The 16,550-nt window shown below is 43.3% G+C and overlaps 1 protein-coding gene across 2 annotated transcripts in view; it reads left to right on the top strand.

Moving 5' to 3' along the window:
* Nucleotides 1–1,769: 1,769 nt before the first annotated feature.
* LOC125295565 (voltage-dependent T-type calcium channel subunit alpha-1I-like) overlaps nt 1,770–16,550 on the top strand; it is a 171,731-nt gene continuing 156,950 nt past the window's right edge. For both annotated transcript variants that reach the window (XM_048244882.1, XM_048244883.1), the window contains exons 1-2: nt 1,770–2,605; nt 2,963–3,029. The gene's annotated coding sequence lies outside the window, so the exon portion shown is untranslated. The remainder of the gene's footprint in view (nt 2,606–2,962; nt 3,030–16,550) is intronic.

Consider the following 16,550-nt stretch of genomic DNA (forward strand, 5'->3'; position numbering starts at 1 on the left):
TCATATGCAAGCATTTTTTGATTAGGCCCAGCCTTCTGAAACACCATTCCAATGGATCGGTTCCAGATGGATGAGTGGAGCTAGGCAGAGCGAAATTCATCTGGCGAGAGTCAGGTTATGGTAACCTAGCTTAACCACTACACTACCATCCCCCAACCAAACCAGTCTGACTGCCTCAAAACGAAAGCACAATAGTGCTTTATTTATCAACCAATAACTGAACAACTAAACTATTTAGCCTGACACACCACCACGTTATATTACCTTCGATTATATGTACTGGTATCCTCATAATCATCATTTACATATAGAGAACTATCAGTGACAGATTGAAACAAACTAACTTTGGGAAAAGTAAGGTGAAGTCACATGCAGGGAAAGAAAGAACCTACATTAACCTACATTTTAAGAAAATTGGGAATGCCACACTTAATTTCTACTATATAAATGAAGACACATGGCAAAATAAGAATCGTTGATCAATAATTGTCATTTTTGTACTTTTTTTTATTGTTTTTTACAATTACTTTTTTGAATGTAATACTTTCACTGGTATAATAATATTGTGAGACTTTATCATGATAGACAGCTATGTGCGTATGCGCGCGAATGATAGTAGGGCTAATTGGAAGTAAGCCCAAGGACTTTTTTGTCTGTCCCTGCACTGCAAATGGAATAGCCTGACCTGACTTCAATTGTGCATACAGCTTGCCTCAACAACGGATACGTGGCTTAGGAAACAGTACTAAGTACAACTTAGGAAACGGTAGCCTACTAAGTATAACTTAGGTAACAGTTATTCACCCAGCGATCAAAATCTGTCGGTGGTCTGTATCCGTAGGCTAAATAGTGTCACACTGGAATAACATTCCAGTGTGACAATATCCATGGAGTTCATAGCGCGTCTTTTATGATCAACAGCTCAGAAGGTCACTCTCCTGAATTCTGTTCATGTTATTTATATTGTGGTCAGGTCCTGACACATTTAAACACGGAAGAATTGTGCTAAGTCTGATATATGGCTAGCGACTCCTCAACTGAATGGAAATGTATCGCCCGTCGACTTGCACTCTCGAGGCGTTAATGTGTGAGTTCAGTACCTTGGACAGTTATCGCTATCCGTGGTGCTTAACGCAGTTCACAGAGTGGCAAATGTTTTGTTTGAAAGCATATTCTGGTATGGCCAAACGTATGTTCTTTATTAAAGACTCTTTAATATATTTAAGAAGCTTCTAAAATATCGAAGGTGCGTCCTGAACGCGCCTTAATTTATGCTCGGGAAAATTGCGTGGTAAACTCATTGGTGAAATTAATTGATCACGATTCCAACATGAACTCACTTAACATGTTCAGAACATTTCTCTCCCCTTATGTTTCTTAAGTTTCTATGACAGAAGGAGTGAAGTTTTTTTCTCTCAGTTTAAAACTCACTCTCTGTGAGCGGTGTGTGTCTGTGTGTGTGTGTGTGTGTGTGTGTGTATGTGTATTTGCGTGCCAATGTGTTTGGTTAGCCTATCTGTCCCTTAAAATATGGCAATGATGAGATATTTCAGGATGTCCCTATTATAAGTATATATACAGCAGTCATCATCATATCATCAGGCTATGCATCTTATTAGTTTCAGTACCCATTCATCTGCCTGTGACAAACTGCACACAGGGTAGCTTTTTTACGTCGCTTCATTTTTATTGGTTATTCTATGAGTGCGGGATTCTTTCCCCGCGCATACCGTCGCTGTAGTTTCAACTAAGATCCGGATCCACCGATGCAGATAGACGGCAGGCAATATGTATAATGCGGTAATAGCGCAAATAATCTCTCCAGCTGCTCTCCCTCCAGTCTCCACCAAACCAACTCTCTAGCTTAGCCCCTTAAGAGATGCCTCTCGAAAAAACTGGGAGTGTCGGGCGCCGAATCAGTGACAATTGTACACTTATGACTTAAGGAGGGAGCGGTTTCTTGTGACACGGAGTGATTCAGTCTAAAGTAACCGTCTTGTCAGGTGCAGGTAAACGAGTGGAAACGACTTCGAACACCCTCTGCGTCAGGCGCGGGCGCGGGCGCGACAGTCTGTGTGCACTCGCGTATAGCTTTCGGATAGAGTTTTTGATGTGCCACTGAGGTGGTAAGAGAAGATGTGAATTCACCTGCTAGAGCACTGTGACCACGCCGCGGAGGACCAGGTAGGTCTTGAAGCCGCAGAGCGCCGAGAAGTTATCGTCCGAAATATGAACGGGGAATTTTGCACCGACAAAGACTGTTCTCGGATTAGAAGCCGTTTTTATCATTTTGTCGGCACTGTGGATTACCGAGCGTTTTGATTATGTGTGCGCCTCGCATACCCACCCAAAGTGAGCGAAGACCTCCACAGGCTCCATGCAAAACGATGCATGATGTGCTGATATAGCTTCAACGATGTGAAACGTTATCACTGCACACAATTACATATTTGTTTTGGGGTACACATCTTACTCACCACAAAAGTGTGGATATTTTCGAAATACTTACCTGCGGAAGTGGAGAGGATTCGTTTTTAACAAACTCAACTACTGACATCAAGGAGAGAAAGAAACGTGGATTTTACAGTGAAATTGCAGAACGGAGGTACAGTAAATGCTTCTTTCTACTATTCACTGCTACTTGTGCATGGTTAACTTGGATTTTCCCATAGCTTAATTCAAGGACTATCACTCCATTAGAGCGAACGCAAGCTAACCTGTTAGTGTGGTTGTCCAAGACTCAAGAGACTTGCAACCTTGGCTGCGGCGAAGGCGCTATATGGCCACAGTAGCTCTCACCGACGTACAGTTGATTGCAACCGAGGGAAAAGTCATTAGGAGATAATTGTGAAAACTTCCAATGTTCTTGAGCACTTTGTTGCATCATGAATCTCCGTGATATTTTGATAACAGTGCACTGACGTATTACTTTGATTGGAGCATGATTTGTTTTTCTCCTTAGGTGCTTATGAAAACCAACCGTATCGTCATTTAGCCATTCTCTCCAAATCTATTTGATGTCACAAGGGGTAAGTTTAAAAAGAAAAAAAACAATAATTTATGTTATGTCATAAACGTTGAAAGACATATTTTTTGTGATAATATCATGTTATATCATCTGCTTTTTCTTTTAAACGGGTTATTAATCTCATTGTGCCATGTCAGAAGTTATGCACCCATCTATAACAAAAATCCCAAACTTGTTTTTCAAGTTGTAGCCTAGACACCAATTACCAGTGTTAAGATACCTGAATTGTATGACTATCAACGCAAACAAATACAAGTCTGCTTACCTGAATTCTGAATACTTACTGAAATATGAGACTATTTATGATCGGTTATTGTAAGAGCATCTTGGCCATTGAGGAAGTGGTTTATGAAGTGAATGGCGAATACTATGTTGATTTTATGCCTTTGTTCTCTTTCGAGTCATTGAGTCGTAACGATTTTATCTCAACATTTTGGATCAGTTGCAATATCCTGAACAATGGCAATTAGTTACTTTATCGACCAGTTTTGTCAAACTGATCACAAAACAAATGACAAGGGACCGTGCAGCAAGAGAGCGAGATTGAAAGACATCTTGTGTGTGTGTGTGTGTGTGTGTGTGTGTGTGTGTGTGTTTGTCCGGCCCTTGTGTTTCGTTACGTATGAGTATAAGATATCCTGAAATGTCTGCGAAACCTCACCCGTCATGAATTGCCCACGCGCGCGCTCGCTTATGGGCGCGGGAGCGTTTGTGTGTGTGTGGTGTAGTGTGTGGAGTGGGGAGGTAAAGAGGTGATGTAACATCCTTACTCGTACAGTCTAATAGTCTATTTGCTACTATACGAATCGAAAAGCTATATGATAAACACTGTAGCAACAGAAATCCGTTAAAATCTAGTGAAGCAATACATTGTTACAAAGACTTTGTTACCGTTGTTATTGAAAACACACACACACACACACACACACACACACACACACACACACACACACATATATATATATATATATATATATATATATATATATATATATATATATATACTCATGCTTATTGGAACCTCTACAAATTTAGGCACTTTATTTTAGGCACATCTTAATTGGTAATGGATATGTTAGTGATCCCTTGGCCCAAGTAAATCTAATAATACACTACAATGCTTCCCTCCACTGTCTAGTATAGTTTGCCCTGTCATCTCCCAGAGGTCATTACTTCCCACATAACTCCCAACCACACTTGGTAGTCATTGTCTTGACTAAGTAATTAATTGACAAACAGAATAAATAAACAGTAAATAGATCTACGCATAAATAAATGGACATTAAGGAAAAGACCAACACAGTACTATTGATTGAAAATGCAGAGGCTTTTTATCTTTGTGCTGTTTGTCTTTTTCATCTCAAGAACATACCGGGAAATTGCAACAAAATGTGTGTTATGTTAGGAGCAAAAGCCTCTTCATGCTTTAAACTGCTGGATGGTGTCTTTAGAAGACCTTCACATTGATCTGTTGGTTTGTGTTGGTTTGTGGTTTGCATTGTTTCTCCAATTGACTTTACAAGCTTGACCATGGCCCTTCCCAGCGGTGCACAACAACAAGAGAGGAACATGAAAACAAGTGGAAAGACGATGCTTAGCCTGCATACCTGTAGTATCATGTCCAGAAGTCTGACATTAATAGCTTTAGGACCATAAAACAAAAGCCTCAATTTGCTGTAATTATTTGGGCCTTCCAATTGAAGACCAGTCCATCAGACTCACTACTCAAATAACTAATATCCTGTATCTATCTGTCATATGTCCATTTTCTGCCCAACATACTCAGTTTGCCAAGTCTTGTGAATTGTCATATCGCTCCGAAGTTAATTGCAGGCTGCCGTCTGCTACAGTGAATCATAAATATGTTTCTGTCAGGAAGAACAGCTTTCCATGTCAGGAGCTCGAGTGTCTCTCTGGCAGCCACACTTGCCGTATTTCCTTTTGTTTGCTTAATGGTTCGCTATCCGTTCAGGTGCTCGGGCTCGGGCGATGCAATTGTAGCCAGGCCCCTGAGGAGTGAGGGCCAGAAGCAGATGGTCCCTTTACAGCCAAGAGCCGAGTACGGACACCTGTGCCCTTTTACGAGGTAGCGGCAAGTGCACCGTGTTTTGTCTGAAGCTAAATGCGGTGGAATGGGCATTGTAAGACAAAAGCAAAAGGGCTTGTTCTGTCCCAAGGGTCGGCTGTGGCAGTGTGGGGTACACTGTGGCTGTGACAGTACCTGTGTAGCTGGTTGGGCTGGTGGTCAGAACACTGCATTCCTCTTCTTTTCACCCTATTCTGTCCATCCATCCATCCATCCATCCATCCATCCATCCATCCATCTTTCACTCCTCCACTTATCGTCTCTGCCAGTCGCTCAGTTACTCAGAGCTTCTGTCAGTGATTCAGCTGCACTTTAAAATACGATCAGTGAGCCACTCTTCATTTTTCCACCTTCTCTCTCTCTCTTTTTCACACACACAAACACATGCAAAGAGAGAGAGAGAGAGAGAGAGAGAGAGAGAGAGAGGGAGAGAGAGACTCACTCACTCTTTCATTCACACAGAGGTAGTCCACTGAGAGTGAAGGCCACAGTGTCCACAGGACAATGAGCGTAAAGGAGAGGGGAAAGGTTAGAGTCCCCTGGCAAAATACCACTGAGACTGGAACTGAGGGGACACAGAGAGACTGCAACAAGGGAAGAGAAAGGTAGTGCTACACTGTGGAAGACACAGTGTGTGTTGGTGTTTGCAGGTGCATGTTGTTGTAAGGGAGGAAGTGAGAGAGGGTGAGAAAGCAAACAGGGGCAGGTGCGAATGCTTCTGAGGTAGATTATTGGGGTAATCTACACACAGAGGCTGGTATATAGAAGGTTCCAAAATCCCAGCCATCCTATTTGGCACACAGTGAGGCATACCTGTCCATAGGGGGTGCAATGAGCCTCTTTGGCCTGGAAAGACATAGAAATGGTGTCTAGACAGCCAGCCAATAAAAGGGATCCAACCGGCACTATCCTAAATAACATAATTGACTCTGCACAACATTCTCTCCTCACCGGATGAAATAAGGTGTTCAATTTGACATGTTTAAGTGAATTAAATTCCTTCTTTCTTTCTGCAAACTCTTACCTCTTATACAACCACAAGGCTCTATTAAGAATTAATTCCAATACTGAAACTATTCCAGACTTCATCAGTGTTAAAGTGAGTTTTTTGCATTGGGGTGCAGAATCAAATTTATTTAGCCTAATAAGACTGTTTAAGACTCAAGCAAAGATACATACAGATTCATAAACAAGCAAACATACAGATGTGTTCAGAGATGTGAGAAAGGTGATTAGGCATACATATATGCACACACACACACACACACATACACACACACACACACACACACACACACACACACACACACACACACACACACACACACACACACAGACACAAATCTCACATCACCTTTTCACACGATTCACAGGCCCGACTATGCACTCCCCGTTCTCTGTTCTTCTGGGAAAAATGACTCATATGAAATGATGACTTAAGCCTGCACTTACTCCTCATCTCCTGCACCACCACACAATTACACATAGCTCTGAGCCCTGATGTTTGTGTGTGTGTGTGTGTGTGTGTGTGTGTGTGTGTGTGTGTGAGTGGAGTGTGTGAGTGTACACACATTTCATGTGTGGCTGTGTGTGTATGTGTGTGTGTGTGTGTACTGTAAGTGCGATGGGATTATGCATGTTTATATAGAATCAGAGGAAGAAACAGGCGTTCCTAAACGTGGTAATTAGCGGTAATGTTACTCAGGCGTCCGTAAGCTGCCGAGTAAAATCACATTCAGGCGAGGAGTCAGAGTGCAATGACTTCCCCTCCTCTCTTCCTCTTTGGCTGTGATGCGTAGGCACTGTGAATTCCCGTTGGTTGGTGGCTTCCCTTAGAAATTGACAGTAATGAGCTTGACTGTTGCCGTCAGATTCTAGCATAGAACACATCCCTCCTGGGGCTGGTCGGTGTGCTGCAATGTGCTCTCTCTCTCTCTCTCTCTCTCTCTCTCTCTCTCTCTCTCTCTCTCTCTCTCTCTTTCTGTCTCTCTCTATCTTTCTGTCTTCCTCTCCTAACCTGTCACGCAGTGCAAAAACACGCATCCCGTGGCTCATTACGGCGTCTAATCTCTTGCTGCGTCTCGGCACAGAGCTCTTTCATTCACATTAAAGGGTCATAAATAACCAAAGATGGTGCGTGATTCCTCTATGATCTATGGTGGTGGGGAGCGTGTTGTCCTCCCGTAGTTTACGCTATAGGTGGACCGTGAGCAGATTGATCTCCTTTACCACAGAGTGCCATCAAAACTTAACATATGAGTCAAACAGCTGGAGCTTAAAACATCCAAAAGCACAGAGAGGATTTTAGTTGTCTCGCCCCATTCGACTTCTCTTAGGCTACAGTATTACAAGCCAGTGATACTGTGTAAAGCCAAGAATCCAAATCTCTCTCTTTCTCTGTCTCTGTCTCTCTGTCTCTCTGTCTCTGTCTCGGTCTCTCTCTCTTCCTCTCTCTCTCTCTGTCTCTCTTTCTCTGTGTTTGTCCACTGAAAATACCACCCATGGCTGTTGCTTGACCGAACTGTAGTGAGGCTTGATTGTGACAACAGCAGCAGTAGCAGCAAGAAGAAGTTGAGCCCTTTGGTGTGCCAGTGTGCTGGTTCGCCGTGTGTGTGTGTGTGTGTGCGTGTATGTTGCATGTGTGTGTGTGTGTGTGTGTGTGTGGTGGCTGAGACAGGCCATGTGAAGCCACATCCCATGGACAGTTCTACCATGAGTGTCTGCGCTCAATGGATTAGTTCTCCTCCACTGCTCTGGCTGGCGGTGATTGGTGCTTGTAAATTAACGGATTACCAGCGGCGGCTGCCAGCAGCCCCTCTCTCCGCTCTCACCTCCCCAGCCGCGGCTCTCTCGCCATAGGGCCAAACTTGAGGTGTGCTGGCCTGACGCCAGGTGTGGAGATGGAGCCAAAAGCATGTGGAGTGGCAGTACTCCACATCTCCGACAAATATGTGACATCCCCCTCCTCTTCTATTCACTGACACTTTCACAAATGACACTTCTGATTGGTTTCACCGTTCAATGACAATGAGCATCCTTAGTCATTTATGCAATAAATATGCATGTTTGTTTCCTATTTACAAAATGTGTTAGTTTCCCATTTGCTCAGCCATAACTGTCCAAACAACAAAGTTTGTCGAGTACACACACAGAGAGAATGGACAACTAGAGGACCTTCAATTCAACCTACAGTTCACTGAATATGACAAAAAAAGTGTGTGGCATTAGCAGTGTGGACAGCACTTTTCATTGCTTATAGTGTATTGTACCTGCAGTGAAGCGAGACCTTTAGCTAATAATGACGCTTAAAATGAAGTGAGACCTTTAGCATTAGCTGGTAGTAACTGACACTAGGAGCAGTCTGGGTAGATCAGTGATGGGTCCTAACCAGAGTCAGTGGCCATTTTGTGTGGTCTTTTCCAAGATTTAGGTAGGTGGTTTGAATCCATACAATGTGATGGTCATGTCATGCTCTGACCAATGATAATGCATGTTTGCATACTTTGGGGCTCAGGCAGATTTGGAGCTCAACCACTGTAAACACCATTAGACTCCCCCCACCAGTACAGCCCATCCTTTAACAACTCTAGTGCAGGCCAGTTCACGTGAACATCCAACCCCCGTCTGCTTTAATGAAGAGCTCTGCTCCGTGAGGCAGCGACAAGACATGGGGACGTGAAAAGAGAACCCCCCACACATCAACCTCCCTCCCTCTCTACCTCTCTCCCTTTCTCCCCGGCTCAACGCACTCTCAGTGGGATCCAAATATCACTGCTTTCTGGGCTCTGGGCGCTCTAACTGATTGAGTTACAGGGCAACACACGGGAGATATTATGCCTCCTCGACAGCTGCTGGCTCTCAGGGCTCAACGGCCCGTGTCCCGCTCCATGTTAGGCAGGCTCGTGGGGAGGGACCGACCAGAGGTGGGATCCTCGGAGATGGCCAAAAGTGATCAGGAAACTCCTCAGAGAAACAACAAAAGTAGGAACAACAGCATATATGCAGACCCATTCATACTATTTTTTTTTTAATCTATAATGGTTTACTACTTTAATATGATAATAATTTGCAATATAACATGATGACACAATGGCACTACTTTTGAACAACATAAGCCTGGAGCCTGGATTCTTTAAGACAGTGGTTCTCAAACTTTTTCTTTCATTCCCCACTTTGATCAAGGGGGCATTCTCGAGCCCCACCTGTCCCTCATCGCTCTAAGAAAGTGGTAGGTCAAGCTTAAAATTGTCAAATTTATTGAAATAATGACAAGTTCTAAATATATCCTCTTCAACAGAGTTAAAATCAGCTGGTGCTGCAGATATAATAATAAATAAATACATAACACACATATTTCTGTTTTCCAGCAACATATTAGGAAGCATAGGCCATTTTACAGCATTGTACAATATATTCAATGAAATACCAACATGTTGCATTAAATGGATCCATAATCCAGTCATACTGAGCACTGCTAGTTGGGAAATATTTTTTAAATAAACTTTGTAGGGATGTGATGTAGGCCTACTGTTTAATACATGGGATCACAAGAGTGGCTCCCAATCAGACGTTTCAGCGATTTCGCTCAGAAATCTCAAAGGAGAATAGACACGCTTTTAAGGGCCGGGTTTTGATGAAATTCACCACTCTCACAATAACGTTCAAAATCTCATGTAGGTCGGGACTAACTAAGCTGCCTTGACACGAGCGCTTCCCTGTGAATAACACAGTGCATCCATTGCGCATCGGGTGCTACCTGGACCCAGGCTACAGATAAAAAAATAAATTTTAAAAAATCCTGTTTTTCACGTCAGTTCGCGCCCCACCTGGCATGTCTCCACGACCCAGTAGTGGGTCGCGACCCACAGTTTGAGAAACGCTGCTTTAAGACGTAGAATTTACAGCCAGTAGCAGAACTCGACTGGTAGATGATTAGCTAGAAATAACGCATACTTGTTTGGATTCCAAATGATTCCATTGTTTTTGACGTGATGTGGCACATGTTGTAAGACATTTAGACACTGACCTTTAAAACCCAAGAGTATAGGTCAAATGCAAATGTCAAAACTCTCTGAGATGGTGTGGGCTAGAAAGCTACAACTCTATTTGCTTTGCATAGGCTACAGTGTCACCCCATTCCTTTAATGAAATAGTATGCTATATATTTTTTAATGACATAGTTGGCTTTATGGTGCTTTATTGAATGTGACAAATCATAGGGACAGTGAAACACATTTTATTGTTACATAGAGGATGTAATACAGATAAATGGATGAAAGATCCTGAAGGAAGAGGAAGGGTGGTTTTCGGATGTGAGTGTTTAATCAAATGTTCCATATATTCTGAAAATGTGAGTTTCAGAAAACCTACAAGGACAGTTGCATGTATTGATAATACATTGCCTACTCTTACAGTAATGATATAAAGCCTAGATGTTAGGTCAAGCCTGGTATGACCTGTAGAGATTATCATGGGTGGTGGTATATGGACAGTGGATATGCAGAGAGCTCAGCCGAGGACATAGTTCATTTTCAGCTTTAGTAATGGATTGACACTCTTGAGTTCAACGTGGTCCTTAACCTTTGACCCTAGTACTTGAGTGTCAGTGTGTGAGTGTGTATCTATGTGTGTGTGTGTGTGCGTGTCTGCTTATGTCAATGTGTGTGTCTATGTGTGTGCGGGTGCTTGAGAGTGTGTGTGTGTGTGTGTGTGTGTGAGTGTGTGAGAGAGAGAGAGAGAGAGAGAGAGAGAGAAAGAGAATGGGCTCATCGTGGTCAGCCCTTGTGTTAGCATGTGACTGCTGCAGGGCTGATTGTGGGTGATTCATCCTGGCAGGTGTTGTGTAGTGGGGACAGATTCACACAGAGGCCACCTGGGCTGCCGTGGCCGTGGACAAGAGATGCCGGAGGGGAGGAAAACAGAGGTGATGATGGCAAGATGACAGTGAGCATGAATACTGAGAGATGTTGAAATGAGGATGATGATGATGGTGGTGATAATGATGATGATGAAGATTTTGTGTAATGTTCGTGTAGTTCATGTTCTCTCATTAGTGCTGTACTGCACTGGATGCAACACACAATTTAAGACTGCACATAAATGACTTTAAATAAGACTTTTGACAGCACAATGTGTGAATGGAAATGAGAAAATACCTGTAACACAAAGAACAATCACTTAGCAACAATAGCCTACCTTGTCCCCCTCTCTCTCTTTCTCTCTTTGTTTTGCCCTTCCCCCATCTATCCAAGCTCACTGCCTCCCATCAGTGCTCTGGCGTTAATCCCTGAAGGACTGCCGTTAATTAGTCTCACCCCCCCCCCTCCACAACACAAGCATGCAATTTCACCCCTGGTAATGGGGAGCAGATGAGAGACGGGGGCTTTTTCCTCATCTCTGACCATGCAGATACACACGCACACACACACACACACACACACACACACACACACACACACACACACACACACACACACACACACACACACACACACACAAACACACAAACACACACACACACAGGAGCCCTGTCTATGTTTTACATACGCATACATGCCTCTTGCTATACACACTCTTCAACCGGTTGTTGCACCATGTTGATTGTGGTTGTCACACTGAACTGACTATATGCATTGGTAATTTAATTGCTACACTGACCCCACTTCATGCTCTTCACTCTTTTCTCCCCTGCCTCCCTCTCTCTTTTTCTCTCCCTCCACCCCCCCCCTCTCTCTCTTTCTCTCTGAATCAATCTGGGTTGTTGCCATCTCTACAGTAAATTCAATTACCGGCCATGCCTTTGGACACGGAGATGTCTAGGGCTCTGAGGGGACCTCGCTGAGATTGTATGAATACCGAAGAGGGGGTTAGAGTGTGTGTGTGTGTGTGTGTGTTTAGGGAGGTTGTGAGAAAGACAAAAAGAGTGTGAGACAGAGAAAGAGAAAGTGAAACAGAGAAGGCGTTACATACAATGTCCATGTTTTTAAGAGATAGCCAGTATGGACAGAGCACATAGAGGGAGTCAAAGAGAGTGAAAAAAGCGAGAGACAAAAAGACAGAGTCAGAGAGAGAGAGAGAGAGAGAGAGAGAGAGAGAGAGAGAGAGAAAGAGAGAGAGAGGGAGAGATGGCACGCAAATGATTGAGAGGAGTAGTGAGCTAATAATGGCAGAGGGCGGTAGATGTTTATCATCAGAAAGCAAAGCCAGGTCAGTGATCGAGGATGGATGACCCCCGCACTGAAGACCCCACTGATTGGATGAACACTTCCTCTCTCATTCTCTCTCCCTCTTTCTCCTTCTCACTCCTCTTTCTCTTCATCACCACTATCCACACATTTAATGCAGGGAAATCAATAGGATGCGCTTTAAATTAAGTAAAGATAGTGCCGTAAAATGCACAAACAGGCCAGAGATGCTGGGAGATCAAAGTCAAAGAGAGATATATATCATAGGGTTGACCTTTAGTTACTGCTCATAATGTATAGAAATATACGGTGGATTTATGTATGCTGTTACACGACATGTGGGAACACTGGCTGGTTTTATTGGTATCTTTATTTCACAGGGTATTCAATAGTTTCTCTGGCATTCATCTTCTTGTACTTGTATATCACTTTATATTTAAAAAAAACATCTGCTACATGGGTAAGTGAACACACACTTTGCACATACATCGGTCTCTTTGCCTTTTATGGCATGATTGGCATCGAGTCATTTGTTTATCATGCCATGTAATCATTACGAGTAAATGGTGTCATTATGTAATGGTGTGTGTCTGCGGCGCTATGGGCACAGATGTTTGATGAGACGCTCAGCCCCACAGGAGTATGGCCCTAATGGGGGAAGTCAAGTTTCAGCTTAATTTCAGCTGTGAATTGAACATACTGGTCACCTTCAGCGGTAGCGTTGTTGTCTTCCGGGGACATAAAATTGGACTATTCATATATATTATATTATATATACTATTCCTTGAGACCTGGTATGGGGAGGGTCCTTGTAGAATGGGTCAGTGGAGGTTGTTTGTATGTTGTGCTCTCTGCAGAGCCCCCGTCTGCATCTGCAAATACAACCACTGGCAGTTGCCATCTGTCATGCCTCAACCCCTGAGCAGCCGGTGTGATAGAAAAGAGGAAGAGAGAAAGAGAAAAATATAGAGATGAATGGGAACTAAGATATATATACCCTCTCGACCCCATATTGTTCATCTCTCTCTCTCTCTCTCTCTCTCTCTCTATCTCTTTCTCTCTCTTTCTCTCTCCCTCTCTCTCTCTATCTCTCTCTCTCTCTGTCATACAATGTGGGCTCCCAGGGCTCACATCCTGCAGAACCTCCAACTCCTAGTCCCCATGTAAAGAAGGCTTCAGTCGCTGTCCATGGTCCTGATTAATGGCGCCTCCAGTTAATTACTAGTGTCTGGCTTTCAGCTGGGAGCGCTGAGAGTTTCAGAAGCAATGGGGGGTACACAGAGAAAGTTTTTGGCCAGAAGCTGCGCTCAAGGCCGCTTGGTTTGGTGACCCCCTCCTGCTATTCTTGGGGGGGGGGCGACCCCCACCGTGAGCCATGAGGTGATTAGGGAAACGGGCTAATCTGTTGTCATCTCGGGGCAGTCATGGTTAAGTAGACCATGTAAAAACGGTTGCTATTTTCTGCTGTGGCAAAACCCACCCGTCCCTGGGGAACAGGACCCCTGTGGATTATAGAGGTAAGAACTGACACATTCTCTTTCCCCTCGCTCTTTTTCTCTCTCTCTTCCTTCATTCCTTCCTTCCTTCCTTCCTTCAACCACCCCTCTCTCCTGCAGTTTCCCCACTTCCCTTCATTTAGTTTTCCCCACTAGTACCTCTTTCATCCCCCCACCACCCCATCTCCCCTCTCTGCCTGCTGTTGTGCATCCCCTGTGTACTTCTCCACTTCTGTTCAACTCCATTACTCTCTCTCTCTCCCTCTCTCTTTCATCAGTAACCTCTCTCCCTTTCCTCTCTTATGTCTGTCTTAAATTCCGTTTATGGGCCCCTTCTCTACCCTTTCCTGTCCTCTCTCCTCCCTCATCCCTCTCTCTTTCACCTGTCCTCCGTCATCAGACGGGGATATTACTCTGGTCATGGCCCATTAAGGCTTGCCCAGCTGGCAGGCTCAAGCACAGGTCATCTCATCTCATCTCCTTCAGCAGACACTTTGGCTCGGAGACATGTGCAAAGCCTTGCTGGCTTTTCATGCTCCTTTTCCTCTTTCTCTTCTGTCATATATCACCGCTCCCACCCCCCCCCCCCCCCACACACACAAACACAAACACACACACACACACACACACACACACACACACACAAAAGCGCGCACACACAGACACACATTACCACTCTCTCCCACATCGAGCCTCAGCATCAATATTTACCCAGCAGCCGAGCAGACCCCCCCTGTGCGGCTGAAAAGAGGAACAGTCTCAGCGGAGGGCCTCAGCTTTGTGTGGGTGTCTGGAAGGTACCACTGCTGGCAGCTGAGGGGGTGTCTGGCACATTTTGGAGAGAGTGCCTCAGTGCCAGTCAGCTGCTGGCACCTAATGAGAGGATGCAGTAGACCATTCCTCTCTTTCTCCCACTTTCTCCATCCCTCTCTCTCTCTACCCCTCCCTTTACCTCTCTTTCCATTCCCCCTCTCTTTCTCTCCCTCTCGACTTCTCTCTCTCTCTCTCCACTTATTTGTCCTCACATTCACTCTCACGTTCACTCACATAAACATCATGCACCACACTTGGATCAGCAGATCTTGAACACATGATCATCCTGGGCATTTATGATTGGTGCGCTCACCAACATACCAGGAGCCCACAAAGGAGTAGAAAGGTATTTTCAAAAGTCAAATCAATTTGACCTCAAAGCTCCGTTTCCATTGATTTAGCTGAAAATGACAGACAACCTGCTCAGTAAACAAGATAATATGAACAGAGGGCTGCGTGAGTAAAACACAGTGATTGCTGAGTTAGTTATTATATACCCAGTCAGGCACCCAAAGGATAATAACGTTATAGGACTGGACTGTCTGTTCTTTTAAAAAACATTTTTATCAAGCTTACACTCTAAAAAATGATTCATGAGGTTAGTAGATAAAACTTAAAATGAAGAACATTTTCGACATAAAAAAATTAAGTTTGCTACTTGTACATGTATAGGTGAGTTGACAACTTATTTTAAGGAGTTTGTCATACTAAAAAAGAAAGAAAGCTGTCTCAACTTATTAATATATGGATTTTCAACACACAGTCTTGCTTTCACCTAACAATAGAAAGTATTAAGTTACTGAAACTTGTAAATCTCGTGGACCAAACTTATAAAGCTGATAACACGACTGAACATTCAGGACCTTCCAGACCACGCCTGAGAAGTAATAGAAATTATGGCACAGGATCCTGTACAAATAGCCTGCATCGAACATCAAAGGTACTTGCAAAGTAGTCTAGCCTACTATTTTTTGTGTTTGTTTTAAAAGCAACAGCTATCAAACAACGGCACACAGTGCATCAAAATCTTTGTCACGTGACACTACAAATGAAATTAACGCTACAGCTTGCCCTTTTGCTAATTTGAATATTTGAAAAGATGGATTTTAGCTATCTACAGACAGTAGCTATCGTGTCTTCCAAGCTAGCTGCTGCTTGCACGGTAATTAAACCATTTGAAAAGATGACTTTGGTAGCTGGCGTCTTCAATGTTACCTGCAGCCTGCCCTTTGATAATTTGGAGTTAGTAAAGGTAAATTTAGCTGTCTGGTGTCTTCAAACTTCACAGTGACAGCTGCATTCAGCACTTAACATTTTAGCATTGCTAGTTCTAACACTGCACGTGTTTGAGGATCATATTTGGTCGTCCTAGTTAAGCCTAACATTGTCACTATTTATGAAGGTTTGTGGGCCATTTGACATTCTTAGCTTAACCTGAACATAGGCCTAATAGGTAGGCCAACATTTATTTATTTTTGAAGTTTGAGAAATATTCTGTGTCAATCCCTGCCAACCACGTAGATTTTGTTCATTTTGTTGTTTGTCTTGAGGTAAATTTTTCTAACATTGTGCCTTTCTTTTTATACAGATAAATGACCAATTCAGACGGATCTCTACATTCATTCATTGCACAACTGGACCAGTTGCCATTGCTTTAAAATAAACAATGCTTTCAGAAAATTTAAATTGCTGTGTGCTTTTATTCAGACAGAAGTGCAGTAAGTTACTATAACTTAAAAAGATCCATGCAAATTGTTACCTTAATTTTTTAAGTAATTTCAACTCAAGTTGTTTTTGAGTAAATATTGTGAGACTTTTATAGTGAGAAGAACTCAATTAGTTTAGCACAATCAACTTGATTTGTCCTCTAAAAGCTTAATTAAGTTGAATCAACTTAATTATATTAATTTGATCATATAATATAATTCAGTTGTTCTAACTAT

The sequence above is a fragment of the Alosa alosa genome, chromosome 6 (genome assembly GCF_017589495.1).
Source record: "Alosa alosa isolate M-15738 ecotype Scorff River chromosome 6, AALO_Geno_1.1, whole genome shotgun sequence".
Taxonomy (NCBI): Eukaryota; Metazoa; Chordata; class Actinopteri; order Clupeiformes; family Clupeidae; genus Alosa; species Alosa alosa.